Below are 13,771 nucleotides of genomic sequence, written 5' to 3'. Positions count from 1 at the left end.
CTTCCGTCCAAGTGCGCTCGCTGTGAGCAGGTACGAACAAAGGGCTGCGTATGCAAGGAACTTAGCTGCTGTGTTTTGCGTTGCATGCTGTTGCTCAGAGTAGGTTTTGATCACGTGGAGAGACACAGATCGCTGGAAGTCGATCTGTTAAAAGCACACAGCCGCTCATTGCACATTTCAGTCTGCCAGTCGTGTGTCTGTGTGATGAAGCAACAGGTATCGTGTCTCACTGCCTCAGCTACCATTTACTTTGCTTTGAGTCTTTCTACCTCGGTTTTATTATTTGAAATCACACACACAAAGATTTAGCTGTTTAACACGTGGTGAATGAACGTGACCGGACCCCCATCCAGTAGCCACACGTGGGCTCGCGTGAGAGATAAACCCACCAGGGTAGTTTTCTTAGTTCTCTTTGTTATAAACTATATACTATATATATATATCCATCCATTGTCAAACCGCTTTATATATATATATATATATATATATATATATATATATATATAGTTTTCTCCAACCTTCACTGTTCACTCCTGATTATTGACCTATTGTCAACAAACAAGAGCTGACGGTTATTAATCATGTGTAGAACGTTCTTTAAGGCTTGGGAGAAAGTTCAGTAAAAGATCATTTCACTGGCTGTAATTACAAGCGCGTCATGTATGTTGTACATCATGTGGCCTGTGAGGGTGGAAGTGATTTTGACGCACTCCTTCCTCCCTGCAGAGAGCGCATCAGAGCTGTCTAACTGATCCCAGCTCACGGCCGGTCCGACTAAGGCCTTTGTTGCAGGAAAATAAAAGTTCTCTCTACTCTCTCTGTCTCTCTCCCTTCCTTTGGCAGCCGGAACAAGTAAAACATCTTTCTGACCCAAAGAAAAAGCAGTTGTCTTCCTTCAATGGTGGGAATGAAAAGGATCCTGATCATCTTGCAGGATTCTGCCATAAAGTGCAGCTGTCCACTCCACATTAACACATCTGTGAAATGCTAAGCCGGCTGAAAATTGGAAGAAAAATTCTCAGTCAGCTATGCCATCAGAGATTTGCAAACATTGTTCCCACTACAATAATGCGTCCCATTCATGGCACATTATTACTGGGATCGTGGCCCAAATAAACATGCCTAGGACGTGTTGGTGTGAAGTAACTTTACTGTTATATTTTTCTCATATGAATGCTTTTCCAGCTCGGTCTTAGTAATAATAAAGACATTAATAAACGAATGTCTGACAGTTTCCCATAACCCCCTGGGTAGCGGTTCTCATAGAGCCTAAAATACTTTGACCCTGTTGACCTTCCACCCAAAAGTCGACTAGCACCCAACCCAACCCCCCAACTCTGTCTGCTAGCTTTGAATTATAACCTCTGCCCACTGGCGGGAGTACAATGTGACAATTGTGATTGTATTTTAATTCTGATGGCGGAGTGAAAAAAGATAGCTTCCTCTGAGAACGGGCTAGATTTATGGGCCCTGTCCTGGCCGCCGGCCCCACATCCTCTCTGATCTGCTTTTACTCCGACGACCCCTCGACCCTCGGGGGTCATTAGAGAGGCCCTGAATGGTCCGGCTGGCCACCAGCCCACCTCACGCTGCTTGTTTTCCAATCAAATCACTATATTTAACGTGGACACGAGCCCAGGGCCAAGTCCAAACAGACATCTGTTTGAAATTGTACCTCGCAATTATTTAACACAGAAGTTCCTCCTCCGCACCCCTTCCGCTCTCCTCGCCCCCGCTTTGGTCTTTTGTTTGTTGTTTGTTTTTTTGCAGCAGAGCCTCCTCTTCTGGATCGCTAATGGACAGAAATGAGAGCGTGTGAAGGGTTTTGGAGCTGAGAGGTGTAGTGGTGGCCAGGGTCTGGCTCCTGTAAGCGCTGCCCCAGAGGCGCCCAGCTAGGAGGAGAATAGCAAAACCAGGGGAGAGCTTTTACACTCAGGGGCCCCGTGCTGCTGCCAGCTCCCAGCAACGCGACCGCTCCTCAGTGCCTCTCATGGCCTGGTGGCATCATGAATTTATCAACCAGGCAAACCTTTTCAGCAGGAAATCAATTTTGTAGTTTAACATGTCAGCTTGTTGATATTTCGCATGGAATACAAAAAACAGTCAATGCCGATGCCATTATATTTTAAGTTATTTGGTCAAAGCCAAAAGTATTGGATATTTTGTTCTCATTGGGAAAAGTTAACATGTTGCCGTAGTTAAAATCGCAAAACACATTTCATTCATGGATCCTTTTTTCTCCTTGACTTGACCGAAGGATTGATTTTGATCTCATGACATTTTGAGGAAAGCATTTACCCCCCTGGCCACCATCTCCAGCTTCAGCTATTAAAGCTGTTTGCATCTTGCCAGCCAGGAAGAAGCTTTTGAATTAAACCTGGGGCAGTTTCTTCATCAGGTGCTTCTTTACTGCACATTGGTTTCATTGTTTAAGCCACTGTAACAAATAATAATGCAAAATACCAAAACAAAACTAACACAGCAGGGAACACATCAGGGGAGCAAAACCAAGACACGGACTGAGGAACGCAGGCTCAACTCAAGGGGGGTGCTGGTGATTGGAACCACGAGTTCTCCATCAGGGGCAGGAAAACATACAAAGGCAGGAAGTAAAGTGAACATAGGACACAAGAGGTAGGAAGTAAAGTGAACATAGGACACAAGAGGTAGGAATTAATGTGAACATAGGACACAAGAGGTAGGAATTAATGTGAACATAGGACACAAGAGGTAGGAAGTAAAGTGAACATAGGACACGAGGCAGGAAGTAAAGTGAACATAGGACACAAGAGGTAGGAAGTAAAGTGAACATAGGACACGAGGCAGGAAGTAAAGTGAACATAGGACACAAGAGGCAGGAAGTAAAGTGAACATAGGACACAAGAGGTAGGAAGTAAAGTGAACATACGACACAAGAGGTAGGAAGTAAAGTGAACATAGGACACAAGAGGTAGGAAGTAAAGTGAACATAGGACAAGAGGTAGGAAGTAAAGTGAACATAGGACAAGAGGCAGGAAGTAAAGTGAACATAGGACACAAGAGGCAGGAAGTAAAGTGAACATAGGACACAAGAGGTAGGAAGTAAAGTGAACATAGGACACAAGAGGTAGGAAGTAAAGTGAACATAGGACACAAGAGGTAGGAAGTAAAGTGAACATAGGACAAGAGGTAGGAAGTAAAGTGAACATAGGACACAAGAGGCAGGAAGTAAAGTGAACATAGGACACAAGAGGTAGGAAGTAAAGTGAACATAGGACACAAGAGGTAGGAAGTAAAGTGAACATAGGACACAAGAGGCAGGAAGTAAAGTGAACATAGGACACAAGAGGCAGGAAGTAAAGTGAACATAGGACACAAGAGGCAGGAAGTAAAGGGAACATAGGACACGAGGCAGGAAGTAAAGTAAACATAGGACACAATAGGTAGGGAAAACGAAATAGATAAAGACAGAGAAACTTTAAACGTATGTATTTATTTATTATAATGCTGTTATTTCTGCCTGATACAATTAAATTATATTTATTTTATTTTGTACAGCCCCAAATCACAAATTTGCCTCAGGGGGCTTTACAGTCTGTACACATTTGACGTCCCCTGTCCCGAAACCCTCACATATACGCAGGAAATATCCTATATTATAGTCACTTTTGCAGGTGAGATCAACAGCTAACATTAGCTGCACAAAGATGTCCAGTTTACTGGTCAATACTACTGAGACTACTGTGATACTTGATACTATAAAGTAGATCTTACCATCCCAGTCCTTCTGGTTTCCTGGTGTATATCATCATTATACATATTATACAGAATAATCATTATGGGTTTACCATAACCATAAGTAAACAGCAAAAATGTGCATACATATTTGAGGATTTAGCAGGAGTGCCTTGCTGTCTGTCAAAATGATGCTCTTAGTCCCCCCCAATGCAGCAGCAGATTGGACGTGTGATAATGCATTGTCACCTAAAATGGGACGTTTTGACACTTTGGGTGCTAAAAGCTGGAGTACCAGAGGAGACTCTATCACTGTACCTGAGTTACACTAAAAGCCAAGTAGTGAGTGGTTTTCCTTTAGTCATTTGGTAAGGATACAACACACAAGAACATTTGTGTATGGAACTCGCCCATGGAGGGTGGAACCCAAATTCAGGGATTTTCTCATTTGATTATATGAATATATTGTGTTGCACAAAGATGCCAAAAATATGTTGTGAAACAATGATTTCTTAACTGTATGCACAATAATAGCATCGGAAATGGATGTAACCATAATATTTCTCCATTTGTAATCCAATTAGATCACCAGATTATTGAGTTTCCATACATTCATTGTCACATAATGGTACTTTGAATAAAGTGTTCCACACGCACAGATTTTTACTTACGTTACTTAATTTCATTGGTCACTGTGAGTGGAGTAATGTCCACACTGTCAGAGAGCAACTTGCTACAGCAGCAATCCACAGTTTGCTTGTGCATTATCGGTAAATCTTTGCTATATCCATCGGGATCATGGTGCCAGATAAGTTAAGTCTTTGTATCACAATAAGCACATGTAAGATTTACTGTCACTTTGCATAACTTCATTTTTCACATTGTTGAAACATATTCATATAAAGAACACTACGCAAAAAAAAACACCTCATGTGGTGTTGATCATCATCATAATCAACTGAGACGTCCTCAAGGCCAGCAGCAGTGACTGTGGTTACACCCGTTTTTATCAAAAACAATATTTCATGCAGTGCAGATCACAACAGAGGTAGATGCCTTTCAAACATGTATTCTCAGGTGTCATCCATTAGTGTGACAATGCTGACCTTTGAGTAGACGACAATGAGCAACTTTCTGTGGATTTTCAGATGCAGTTTGACCAAATTCCACTGGTTTAAATTGGACCATTTGCTGTGTTCACTATAAAGAGGTACTTTATTTGGCAACTTGACCACTGTGTATTGTATTGGAAGGGAACAATCTATGTTTTGTCTTGACTGATGCCTTTTGCATCAGATCCCCTTTCCTGCCTCCAGCCCTTTGGGGCGGGGGCGCTAAATATATGATACTTCTAAGGCCTCATGTTGAACTCAAGTCACCAACTGGGACTCTTGCAGCCATTACAGGTAACTGACCCCAGAGCCTAACGTGATGTGGTTGGTTCCTTTAAAATGCCTCATGGGACCTCAGCCGCCTTGTTGATGGTGGTATGAAGATGATCTCAGTGTGCAACTCTTTTAAGGGGTTGCAAATTAAGGAAAACAAACACGGCAAAATATCTGTTGGTGTGGTCCTTTTTTTCTAAGCCTGGTCGTCTCTCATCTGTACTCAAACGGTGGTTCCAGTTGGCATTTTCATGACATAATGATAGTGTTGCGCATGTGAAAACACTAGTTCATCCACAACACCTTTTATGTAGCAACATCAGTTCCAGCCCAGGGGTCCGTTTCAAGTAGCAGGTTTAACAAACTCTGAGTCAGTTACACTCTGTTTGTTAGAATGCACTACACACAGGCTTGAAATACACACCCATGCTCACATTTAATCACAAGAACAATATCGCTGGTAAAAACTGGAAATGACAATATATCTAATCGGGGCCTCAGTATTCTCTCCCGACGTGTTTAACACCCTGCGAAGTAAAACCGCTTCTTCTTCTACAGGATCGTCCAGAAAAGGACTTGCCATGTTCAAGAAAACACGTTAACGTAACATCTTATTTTGTTCATATGTGGAAACTGCACTACAATCCACCTGATACAGAGTAACTGAATGAATGAGGAAATGAAAGCGGGCTGTGTGATTGGCTGGGCTGCTGTCAGAGGGAGGAGACTGTGGAAGAAACTAGAGGTTTATTGAAGAAAACCTGCTCCCGACCAGGTGATGTTCATAGGTTCAGTTACCATGGTGACTGACCCTGAGCTTTAGTTACCTCCCTTTGTGAAACAGACAAGCCGGCCTCATCTCAGGATTAACTAACTCTGAGTTGCCACTAAACCCGCTTCTTGAAACGGACCCCTGGGGTCCCAACCTCTAAGCAAGGTCAAAGGTTCAGGTTAAGGGCGGGAAAGCTCCTTTGGCCTATTAGAGTCTGTGCTCCAGAAGTAAAAATGCTACGATGAGAGTGTTTTCACAGCCGAGGTGCTTGAGTCAATGTGGCTCGGAGAAATCTTTGAGTGAGCCAAGCCAAAGGAACATTAGCAAAAACAGAACCGCCCGTACTCCCTGTGGTTTCAACCCAGTACATTTTTCTTTGCCCTATTTATAATTCTTTTATCCATATAGGAATATTGAAGTCTACTTTTTTCCCATTTCATCCAAGCAGTATTGTTTTCAACAAATAAATGATGTGTCAACACTGGGATTGAATTTATAGTCATTGCTCAACCACACGTGTCAAAGGGAAAGACTAGTGGTTGAGGAAGATGAGTGTACATTATTTGTGCCAGTTACAACAGGAAAAGGAAACGTTTAAAAAGCATTTAAATAGAGCTCCAGATGGTGCTGACCAAGAGCTAAGAAGAGTTCATCCCCTCACAACACTCACATAAGCCTTTGAGAAGATCCCTCGACTTCAATCAAACAACGACATTCCTCAACCGCCTACTCATGACGAAGCTCTCTGAGCATCTGACCCCCAGCCTGGCTTGCAATGAAGGATAACCTAGGAGAGATCATCATCCGGGTTAGGAACTGACCCTGGACTCTCACTCCCCCCCGGGGGGAGGCCACAATGCCGGCCTTCATCACAAACATCCCCCGGGCCCTGATCATAGTTCTTGCACTTCCAGAGTTTATTGGGGCACGCTCCGCCCTTGGGCCAGTGGCAGCAGGATGGGTACAAGCTCTATTGGAGCAGTAGGTAGCCCTGCGTCACACGGGTCACCTTCCCCCTGATCTGGAGAGGCACACAGCTCGATAAGTAGCCTTTGATGAGAAACTGAGCCAACAGGCCGAGCCAGTGAATAGCTTTATTATGATGACCCGACCTCAAAGGTCAAAGAGCCAAATGGAACACACTCTGATACTTCTTCAAATACCCTTCCACACATACAATTCATTCTGAATTTTGGCTCATTTCAAAATAGTATAAAAAATGTATGATTCATACATACCACGAGGGAAAGGATTCAAAAAGTGACAATAGCAGCTGTTCTAATCAAACAATGAACTGCTGTTCATACGCCACTGGGAACAGCTGAACTGCTAAGAAACTAAGCAGTAAAGAATACTTATATAAGTATGCGGTCCGGGTGATTAAAGAAATAGATAAATTAAATATGTTAAAAAGAAGAATTGAAAGAGAAATCTGCAAAAAAAGGATTTAGTCTTACACCAAAGTAATGGACGAGATGAACATGATGAAAAGTGTGTGACGGCGCGTCTTTAAAATTCTGGGGATTGCCAAAATAATTTGCCCTTGTTCTGGAGAGACCTGCACAACATTTCTTGGCATCCAATATGAGAAAAACACAACTCCAAAAGGGAGTCAAAAACCAAAGACCCCGATGTCTACAAAGACATTTGTGTTTAGTCTTTTAATATGAGGTTTTTTATTTTGGTGACCCCCAGTCATAGTCCTGTATGAAGGGAGGGACCAGAAGAGAAATAGAGGATGTGGATATTTGAATCTTGTTGTCCCATTGCGCTCATTGGGAGCAATGATGCCGCGCTTTGCTCTGAAGGACAGCTGGCAGGTCAGTAAGACGTTGTGGTTGAGATGCGAAGGACACCTCAGAGATGGCTGTCAGTCATTCTGGTCCAAAGTTAACGGACAGAAGGTCTTCTCACATATGTATGTTGAGCCAAACACACTCATTATTCTCTTTGTTTGGTGTCTAATCAGAGGAAACTTTCCAAGCTCCGGTGAGGTAGGGAGAGAATCATCACATTGCATTTCCATGAGTTCTAATTGCAGACTCTCTGCAAACAGTGTGATTTTCTCCTCAATGACAATACATTCTTAGAAGAGCTGACCAAATTCTGCAATGAGAGATGGATCCCAGGCATATATTCTCTTTAGACAGCCCGGGAAGTTGTGGCTCAAGTCACACTGTCCAGGGCTGTAGTGGTAAAATTGTGGGTAAACTATTACTTGAACAATGATCAGACAGACCTCGACGCGACGGAATACAAAGCGTCTTGACTCTGTAAGGCTCTCCTTTGTACTCAAGCCTATTGCGGGCATGTGTGGGAGTGGGAGCACTCGGTGGTCTCTTCAGAAACCCCCTGGTATCCATAGCTAATGAATCCATTCCCAACAGGGAGGCAGGCTAATCCACAACGCGTGTGTGTGTGTGTACATACTTCTTGGATCGTGATTGGTGGAGTCACCGCATGATTGGAGCATCGCAGACAGTTCAGATAAACATGATTCAGACTACATTGTTTATATGCAGTATGAAACTCTAAGGTGTTTTAAAATGACACAACATTTATTTTGGATTATTCGGATGGAAGAATACAAGAACTTCGAGGTGCATAAACACACTATAGCCATTATATTTTGTGGGCGATTATCCATTATATTTTTAGAATTTATGATGGACCAGTCAACAATGGATGGCTTTTTGACATCCCTGCTCTAAAGCCATGAGAGCTTTGCTGTTTTGGACAATATGTCCAAAAGCTTTGTAGCTTGCATTTAGGGCTGCAACTGACAATTATTTTGATAACCGATTAATCGGTCGAATATTTCTTCGATTAATCGATGAATCACATAAAAAAACAAACGTCCAACCCTTTATCCTAAAACAGAACTGCAAATTCACATAGCAAAAAAAAAGCAAAAAGAAAGTACAGGTTGCTCATGAACTAAATAATTTATAAAAAATAAAGAGAAATACATCAGAAAATTTAACAGCATTTTTTAACGTCAGAACTCACAAACTCTCACTTACTCATTAAATTATTACCATCATTGTTGTGCAAGTTAAGTGCTATGAGATGAATTTAAAATGTAAAAAATTGTAAATAAATGCATTAGAGGCTTCTTAGTGTAAGATATTAGAAATAAACTGACGACTCGGTTCATAAAATTAATAAAATGCATTTAGTGTACACCAGAATACAGCCATGATTCTGAAAGTAGTGAAAAGTGAAAGAGTAATGACAATATTGTAAAACCACTGTAATTCTGCAACTGTAATAGAATAATACCAATGTACAGTTATGATTGTATTTGATGTAATGTAATCAACTGGAATGCATGCATGTAATACTTGCACAACAACTGATATTGACTAAGGGTCATTCGAAATCCGAGTTACATTGAACTCACCAGAAGACCACTCCCAGAGGTGTGGACACTAACTTTCACACCTTTAAGCATTGTTATAAATACCTGTAGGAGCCATTGTTCTCGGGTTCACTGGGGGAGACAAGAGACGGGCACTAGGGATGGTCAAAGGACTGACCTGGGGCCTGTTGCTTGCTGAGACCAGCGGCTCCTCAGCTGAGATGTTCTTTTTACCACAACACCATCTCTTTTATTAAATACATTTGATTTTAACCTTTTGATCTGCGATGCCCTCTGTCCGTCCGGTGCTTCTTCATTTTACCTCTCTAACATTAGTTAGCTGCGCTGGTTTAATGGATCACCGTGTTTTTCCCTTCACAGGCAACATGAACACCTTACTGCCCTACAAGGCAGCTGCGCTCCATAGATGCTGCTCCCTGTACAACCCACAGTATATGCGCCAGCGCACTAGACTACCGTATATGACAGCATTAAAAAGTACAACACACGCAAATATATTTGTCAACAATAACCAATATGGGACAAAGCATAAAATATGAATAATATATATATATATATATATATATATATATATATATATATATAAGACAACAGATTATAAGACAACAGATTGAAAAATGAATGGTCCAAAAAAGGCGAGTAAATTAAACCTGTCTTAGTCTTGCTAACTGCTTTACTGCTGTTATTAGCGAGCTAACGCTAGCTTGAACAGCTGGATGACGAGTAAACAGCAGCAGCAGGGCTGTTGGAGGCTTCTTACGTCCCTCAATTCAAAACGTGACAATGCTTTTATTTTTTCATTTTTGCTCCTCGTGCATCTCCGCAACTCATTGAGTGACGTAATAATCGCACGACACAACGAATTGATAATGGCATTCGTTGCCAACGCTTTTAATAATCAAATGTTATTGATTTCAGCGATTCGTTGTTGCAGCCCTACTTGCATTCGTCCCATTGTGGATCAGCTGATAGCAGTCTTTCATGCACTCGACCCACGGCCACTCTGGTGCGTGTTGTTTTGTCCGGTGAAATAAGGTGCAGGATGGAATGTCCAAAAACTGCAGACTCGGTCAGAATGCCTACGACTGAACGCCGGGCAGAGGCCCTGCAACATGTGTGCCAACAGTGAGACAGTAGATCCAACAGTGACACAGTAGAACCATGAGTACGACAGTAGAACCATGAGTACGACAGTAGAACCATGAGTGCGACAGTAATACTATGAGTGAGACAGTAGAGTGAGACAGTAGAACCATGAGTGAGACAGTAGAACGGGGTTCCTCAGATAGAGAATGGATACTTCCCTTTGTCCTGCCTCTCCAGTATGAATAAGAAATGCAATCTTTGAATATTAGTCAAATGTTTCTTTAAAGCTGCGCTTAACAATATTTTCTTGAAGTGACAATTTATATGGTCAAAAGTGTTGCTCGCTGGAACAAGAGAAAGATAATTATCAACCAACTCCGCAGCAGTTTTTTTTGGCCTCTTTTAGCTGCTGTTTCAAGCAGTTTGTTTTTGTAAGATTAATCATTTCCACACTACTTACTGGCACCAACCAGGAACATTCTTCTGCAAATTATGGATGTGTTGGATGTGGACATTTTCACAGTGAGTGAAGAGCTCCGCCAAGCGCTAACGGACGCCATGCTGTAAAATAACTAGTAAATAAACAAGTAGAATGGGATGCGAAGTGGACGCATCGAACATGTCTCACTCACCCAGGCAACCTTTTGCCCCTGCTGTAACCAAATGTACATTTGATACGCTTTTTCACCTTGTTAGGCAACGGTGCATTTAGGTCAGATATGAGTGGGTTATTATTCAAACAATTATCCTTTTACAAATAAAAAAAATGGCATGACACAGAGAGGGAGCTTCAAAAGGTTCACCTAGCAGATACTTGTTTGCTGCCACAATAATGCAGTAGTTCCTGTGAATAGAACCTTTTAGGTCCAAACAGCGGCAAGGAAACAGGGTTATCACACATGGATACAGTGTAGTGGAGGCCTGTGGCCTGCTTACACTACGGAGCTGTGTGCTTTGTCTAATCATCCATTTCTGCCTCGCTAACCTCTCATTCTCCTCTCGGGTGAGACTCCTCACCCTGGGGCGGTTTTCCTCCCGTCCTCTCTCTAAGAGAATATGGAATTCTAGTGGCAAAAGCAATCAGCAGGCTCCACTTCTAACCAGTCCCCAGCTGTATTTGCTGTCAAATTAAAAGTGATTTTTCTTTCTTTTAGCACTCCAGCATATTTTCTATACCCACATCCCCTTAAATGTAGTCTCTCTCTCGCTGGCTTTGTTCAACTTGACAGAAGCTCTCTCTTTCTCTCCGGATGTTTCCTCTCCTTTCCTTTCTTCTTGCGCCTCCTCTCCTCCTCCCTCTTCTTTCCTGTTTAATGTTGCTCTCGGTCCAATCTCTTTGGGGTCGGCCTGCCACTGTTCATTTTGGACAACATGCCATCTAACTTTAGAAAGTGCTGTGTATGCATTGTGTGCCCAAGTGTTCTTTTTCACCTGGGTTTTCAAACACAGTTTAAAAAAAACATTTTTACCCTTAGTCGCTTAATGGTGAATCAGCATTAAGACGCATAATTACCATCGACAGTAAATTATCTTTTTTACAGCAGAGCGTCAAGAAACATACGCAGATGCATTCCTAGGCTTCAAGGCATAAGACATGTTGCTCCTCTTTTGTTCAAACATATGCACTGCAGTTATCAAAGCAGGATCTAAAGAGAGCTGACTGAGACGAGATAAAAGTGTGTGTGAAGAAATCGGGTTGATTTGACACCCCGTTAAATATGCTGATAGATGTTAAACAAAGCGTTGTTAAAGGTCATTTCCTTTCGACTTACAGAGAAATGCAGCTCTGCTGACAGACAGTTTGAGGAATTATATAAGTTTTCTTGGATGAATCAGTTTAAAAATGGAACGTGTGGACATTCTGTCTAAATGCTGTCCCTTTTGATGATGCTGTATCCTCAGAACTCTGCATGGACATTTCTGCCAAGATCTGCCAAGGAAAGTGTGAATAAGAAAATACAATGCTTGATTCACTTCTTGGTTTGGATGCATTTTAAACAAAAAAACAATCATCATTGATGCTAAAAATCATTGCTCAACACAGGAACTTGCTGTTTCAAAGTGATGCAGAAAAATTAATTCATGCGTTTGTCACTTCCAGACTGGACTACTGTAATTCTTTGTTATCAGGCTGCTCTTGTAAATCTCTTAAGCCTCTCCAGTTGATTCAGAATGCTGCAGCACGTGTATTAACAAGAACTAAGAAAAGGGATCATATCACTCCTGTATTAACTTCTCTGCACTGGCTCCCTGTTAAATCAAGAATAGATTTTAAGGTACTTCTCCTCACCTACAAGGTACTTGCTGGTGAGGCACCGTCGTATCTTAAAGAGCTTGTAACACCGTATTGCCCTACAAAGAAGCTGCGCTCCATAGATGCTGGGTTACTTGTTGTTCCTATGGTTTTAAAAAGTAGGCTGGGGGCCAGAGCCTTCAGTTATCAAGCTCCTCTTTTGTGGAACCAGGTTCCACTTTCAGTCCGGGGGGCAGATTCGGTCAGCTCTTTTAAAGTAAAACTTAAAACGTTCCTCTTTGATTCTGCCTATAGTTAGGGCTGGCTCAGGTTAGTCCGGACCAGCCCTTAGTTAAGCTGCTATAGACTTAGAATGCCGGGGGACTTCTTAGGACACACCGAGCTCCTCTCTCACGCTCTCGTTCTACCATAATTCAAGTTTTATTAATGCACATGACTAATTCAGCTTCTTTCCGGGAGTTTTTTTGTGCTTTCTCCCCTATCAGGTCTCTGTAGATCGTAGTTCCTTCTGGACCCTGGTCCTGACACCTACCGTGGCCATGCTGACGCCTGCTGCTGCCATCATCATCATCATTATTATTTTAGATATTAATCATATTACTGTACTCGTAAACCAACATTACCCTCTCCTAAAGTCTCTGTGCTCTCCCTCCCCACAGGCTCCTGTGGATGATGGTTCTATCTGATGGTGGTTCTATCTGATGGTGGATGCCCCTGCAGTGGTCCTGCTGTGCGCCTGGCTTGCTACTCACAATTACTTGAATCATTTCTGTCATAGGAATTGCATGTATTATACATTGTTCATTCTGTACACATGGCATCCATTGTAGTCTGTCCATCCCGGGAGTGGGATCCCTCCTCTGACGTTCTCCCTAAGGTTTCTTCCCTTTTTTCCCTCTTGGAAGGGTTTTTTCATTTTTTGGGGAGTTTTTCCTGTGCCGATGGAGGGTTTCGGGACAGAGGATGTTGTATGTGTACAGACTGTAAAGCCCTCTGAGGCAAATTTGTAATTTGCGATTTTGGGCTATACAAAATAAAATGAATTGAACACAACATAGTATGAAATGAGATTAAAGTCATGTTATCATGTCACTATGACGATCCAACTATTTCCAGTTATTCATCACACATAAGAAACAATTACTAGTCAGCTGTTGGAAGTGGCAGTGTGACAAAAT

The sequence above is a fragment of the Gasterosteus aculeatus genome, chromosome 16, assembly GCF_964276395.1.
Source record: "Gasterosteus aculeatus chromosome 16, fGasAcu3.hap1.1, whole genome shotgun sequence".
NCBI lineage: Eukaryota > Metazoa > Chordata > Actinopteri > Perciformes > Gasterosteidae > Gasterosteus > Gasterosteus aculeatus.
This window is presented reverse-complemented; position numbering follows the sequence as displayed.